This window comes from Triticum urartu, chromosome 7A, assembly GCF_056163025.1.
Source record: "Triticum urartu cultivar PI428250 chromosome 7A, HENAU_Tu73, whole genome shotgun sequence".
NCBI classification, from domain to species: domain Eukaryota; kingdom Viridiplantae; phylum Streptophyta; class Magnoliopsida; order Poales; family Poaceae; genus Triticum; species Triticum urartu.
In genome coordinates, this window is record NC_141879.1 from 113,447,697 (window position 1) to 113,453,502 (window position 5,806).

The window sequence follows — 5,806 nt, forward strand, 5'->3', positions numbered from 1 at the left end:
TCCCAGATGTGATCACGGACATGACGAGGAGTCTCGAAATGGTCGAGACATGAAGATTGATATATTGGAAGCCTATATTTGGATATAGGAAGTGTTCCGGGTGAAATCGGGATTTTACCGGAGTACCGAGGGGTTACCGGAACCCCCCGGGGGGTTAAGGGTGTGTTTGCTTGCAGTCACCAAGAAGAATGTCATGGGTCCGACCCGTTCCTAGGCCCCGTTCCAGCATTTGGTACAGAGTTGGAATGGTAACCAACTGGTTCCCATAGACCGGATATTCCACCCAGATGCGGAATGTGCTTGTACCTCCAAATCGAGCAGACCACATGGAACCGGGCGTTCTCCTCGCACTCCCGCAACTGTATCCCCTCTCCCTCTCTGGATGCGAGCGGCGGCAGGTAGCAACAGGCGGCGCTGGATGGAAGAGAGCGACGGCGGGCACCGAAAGAAAGCGTTGGATGGAGGAGAGCGACGGCAGGCACCGAGAGATGGCGGCGGATGGAGGCGAGTGGGGACGTAGATCCGTACCAGAGTGTACGCGCTGCTCCTGCACGGGCTCGTGCATCGCGAGACGGCCGCGCTGGATGGCAACGAGTGGCGACGTCGATCTGTAGTACGCGCAGGTGTGCGGCCTCGTGCATCGCTCGGCACGGTCTTCACGTCCAGGTTTATCCAGTCCTATGCCGGCGCCCAGTGAGCTTCCCAACCAGTGCGCCGGCGATTGGGGCTAAGGGCTCCTACGCATGGGCCTGTACTGGCAAGATCCCCATCCGATTCAATCTTTTTCTGTCCGAGATCAGGCATTTGACCAAAGTCAGTTGTATTTGGTGTTCTGAAATCCAATTCAATGTGTGCACCGCTCTAGCTTAATTCAGTCGGCCATATGTGTGTGCCAATGCATTCTGTGGTTTCTGATTGCCTGAAATCCAATTTAAAGTTCAATATATTCTACATAATCACAAGCAGACAATTGGAGAGATGAACAAATCCATTCCATCACATCTCTGAAACCAAACACTAAAACGTAACCATTCCATTCCTCGGAATTGCATATACCAAACACAAAGACGGAACCGACCCGTTCTAGTGGAATGGAACCATGCTATTCCGTTCCACTTCGTTCATGAACCAAACACACCCTAATGGGCCATAGTGGGCCTTAGTGGAGAAGAGGAGAGGCGGCCAGGGAAAGGGCCGCGCGCCCCTCCCCCTAGTTCGAATAGGACAAGGAGAGGGGGCAGCGCCCCCCCCCCACCCTTCCTTCTTCTCCTCCACCTCTTTCCCCCTCTTCTCCTAATCCAACAAGGAAAAGGGAGGGAGTCCTACTCCCGGTGGGAGTAGGACTCCTCCTGGCGCGCCCCCTCCTAGCCGGCCGCACCTCCTCCCTTGCTCCTTTATATACGGGGGCAGGGGGCACCCTAGAGACACAACAATTGATCATTTGATCTTTTAGCCGTGTGCTTTGCCCCCCTCCACCATAGTCCACCTCGATAATAATGTAGCGTTGCTTAGGCGAAGCCCTGCGTTGGTAGAACATCATCATCGTCACCATGACGTCGTGCTGACGAAACTCTCCCTCAACACTCGGCTGGATCGGAGTTCGAGGGACGTCATCGGGCTGAACGTGTGCTGAACTCGGAGGTGCCGTACGTTCGGTACTTGATCGGTCGGATCGTGAAGACATACGACTACATCAACCGCGTTGTGCTAACGCTTCCGCTTTCGGTCTACGAGGGTACGTGGAAAATACTCTCCCCTCTTGTTGCTATGCATCACCATGATCTTGCGTGTGCGTAGGAAAAAAATTTAAATTACTACGTTCCCCAACATGCCGTACGTTCGGTACTTGGTCGGTAGGAGCACGAAGAAGTTCGACTACATCAACCACGTTAACAAACGCTTCTGCTCATCTCCATGGATAGATCTCACGTGTGCGTAGAAATTCTTTTGTTTTCCATGCAATGTTTGCCAACACTTCTGTTATCGAAATTCTCCCCATGATGCTCAAATCTTGTCAACTACAAATTGCTAAGGGAAACTCTAGCATGTGGACTACTCCTTAGTGTAAAGATGGGGACAATTTCATGATCATATTAAATCTAACTTGGAGGAAACTTGTCCTAGCATTATTAGTGACCTTTCACTAGTACGCGCCGGTTCTATACAAATGATTTTTAACCCCTTTCCGCGACAGCATTTGGAACCGTCGCCTAGTGAGTGACGGTGATAGGGGGTCCTTCCCACACGACCCAGAAACCATTGGGGATATGCCCTCCTGGCACACACGCTCGGCAAAATGAGGTCGTGTGTGACCGGAGAGCGCTCAAATACGAAAATACGTACAGTAGAGCTAAAAATACAATTATAAAATTGTTTCCGGTCGCAAGTACATCCCACACAGTCACTACCCGCTAAACGTTTCCGTTCGTATGTACATCCCACACAGTTGCTCCAAGGAAAATGTTTCTGTTCACAGGTACATCACACACAATTTTTCCCGTTAAATCGTTTGTGATAGCATTGCCATTGCACATGATATTAACAATTTTATCGTTCGCGTTATTGAATGCATCACACACAGTCCATAGAAGAAACTATGTGGCAAAGGCTGTCCATCACATACAGGTTTTATGTGGTAAATGTTTGCGCAAGGTGTCCTAATGCAAATAGTTTTCAAGAGAAAGTCCTGTGTGATTGTTCATTGATCCAACACGGTTTATTCCTAGAAACTGTGTGCGTTGCTTGAGGTCATCGCCCACGGTATTTTTTCAATAACTGTTTGCAATAGCCAAACCCAATTAGCAGGCTATTTCGCCATTAGCAGGCTAATTGCCCTACTATTAATAATCCGTTTATTAATCTAATTGACATTCATATTAAGCACATAATATATTTTATTTCCATATTAAGGAAGTAGAATTTCATAATTGAAATACATCAGAGTACAACATGATATAGCTTCAGCACTCAGCTACCCCATTACACAACTGCACCAGCACCAAGTTTCACATGCAACATGTAGAACCTTCGGAAATTAGCATCATAGACGGTATATTGACAGATGCATCTCATCTGGAAAACTGCTGAAGTAGAAGGCGAATATTGATCCTTCATTCATCTTGAAGGTCTTTGCAACTTTAGGCCAGTGCCTGTGGATGATTGACCGTCCGTCCTTCGTCCTCTTTAGAAACACTTCAATGTTGAACCGTGGGTGTTGTATGAAAACCTTCCTCGCCTCCTGACCATAGAGGTGGTTTGAGAGGTAATCATCAGTGAATTGCTTTGGAAAGGCCTGAAAACAAGGATGTGCATAAATATCTTCTCTATATTGGAAATGGGGCAAAGGGATAAAAAAGGCAAGGTATAATAGTTAGTACCATCTTGTAGTGAACTGATGTCTTCTTCATTGTGCAGACAAAGATCTTGTTGTTTTTTGTCGCTAATTTCATTATCCTAACAATCTTCCTGAGTTTCTTGACTTGATTGATATTCATGGAAAACACATTTCCCCATATGCAAAAAGGGTCGAACAGTGGGTCAAAACCTCTGACAGCAGGACCTACATGTGCAAGACCAAATTGTTAAAAACCTAAATATTAGAATTGTTCCCGCAATTGCACAATAATGTGCTATTAGACAACGGATCATGCATGTGCAGTTAACTAAACAACACAACAAATGAACTAAACGTTAACTGAGCACCACATTGCACAATATAACATACTCCTAATAGAAGATCAGACAGTTAACCAAACCAAGCATGCTTAACAACATGGAAATATAGCAATTGTATTTGTTTCTCTTGTATTTAGTACAACCAAATTCGATTTATTTCTCACATGGTATACAATAACAGAATGCAGCCACAACAATTGAACATCGCATTGCAGAATTGAACCATGCGGTTAAGTAAACACCACAAGAAATGAACCAAACATTAACTGAGCACCACATTGCACAATATAACATACTCCTGATAGAAGATCAGACAGTTAACCAACCCAAGCATGCTTAACAACTTGGAAATATAGCAATTGTATTTGTTTCTCATGTATTTAGTACAACCAAATTCAATTTATTTTTCACATGGTATACAATAACAGAATGCAGCCACAACAATTGAACATCACATTGCAGAATTGAACCAAAAAGTTAATTAAACACCACAGCAAATGAACCAAACGTTAACTGAGCACCACATTGCACAATATAACACTCCTAATAGAAGATTACACAGTTAACCAAACCAAGCATGCTTAACAACTTGGAAATAAAGAAATTGTATTTTTTCTCATGTATTTAGTATAGCCAAATTCGATTTATTTCTCACATGGTATACAATAACAGAATGCACCCACAACAATTGAACATCGCATTGCAGAATTGAACCAAACAGTTAACTAAACACCACAACAAATGAACCAAACGTTAAATGAGCACCACATTGCACAATATAACATCCTCCTAATAGAAGATCGGGAAGTTAAACAAACCAAGCATGCTTCACAACTTGGAAAATTGCACCCTGAAGAATTGAACATCACATTTGCATAATTGAGCCAAACAGTTAACTGAACACCACATTGCACGACATATAGAACATATACTCTAGAGCATAAGATTTCATGGTAAAAGTAGATAGAACAATTCACTAGAATTTGTTAAGGAAAGGCAGTAGCTAGCAAACTGAACATGGGTCCTTATAGTGAGCTAATAAGACAAGCTACTGCTCATTGTCGGAGATATCGATGACGATTGGCTCCTTGGACATGGAAGAGGGCGAGGCCCCCGCTTCATGGGTGCCCTCGTCATAGTGGTGAGTTGCCTGAGCCACTCTGGGCACCAACCTGCTAGCTCTCGAGATGAGGTAAGCACGTGCACGCTGAGAAAACACCTCGTAGTCTTCGTCGAAGGCACCGACGGTGGCCTTGAGAAAACACCACGAACTGTCGTTTAAAGCAGCCAACCGCGTCGCGGCGTCAGTGCCCGAGGTGTCGACGGTGGCCTCAACGGCGAGGTGCTCCTCCAAGATCTAGGGGTCGGCATGAATGGCAGCCATCGCGACCTCATTCGCACGTGTGGTTGTGATTTGCTTCTCCGCTGCCAAATGCTCCTTGAGATCATGGCTATACTGCGTGCACCATGGCTTATGGCGGCGCTTATTTGGTGGAGGGGTCGGTGATTAGGGTGGAAGGTGTCGCGCTCACGTTGGCGGTCGGGGCATGTGGGATGTGCAAGGATGAGGAGGATGGGGTTCGGGTGTGGATTACCTGCCTGGATAGGCAAGTCCGAGCGGCGTGAAGGAGGTTCGCCGGCGAGGAGGCGGCGGTGCAAGCAAGGAGTGAAGGTTTCAACTTGGAAAGGAAGGCGGAAACAAGGGAAATGTGGCTTTTGGTGAGGGGGAGGGGCGGGGAGGTAGATATTTCCGCGGAAGCCGAAAATTTGGAATTGCTTCAGCGAAAAAACTAGCGCAAAGTGTCATCAGACACGGGCCCTTATTCAGAGCGGGTTGTGGACTGTAGCCGTCGCACCTTCTCGCGTAAGCCATATGTGTACTATAATCCGACGGTGCTCCAAGATATTTTGTGCTGCATCTCACACGGTTGGTGATAATAAACTGTGTGGGATCTACTTGATTTTTCGTCTTGATTTGTATTACATAATGGGGTCAAGGCGGTAATGGACAGTGTTTGAATTGCTAGACCTTTTATCTGCAGTGAACATGCAACTATATGTGTGTTGTAAAAAAATTGGAATTATTCAGGGTTTGTTTGGAAATTTTATACATTAAATTGGTTTTCTAGCC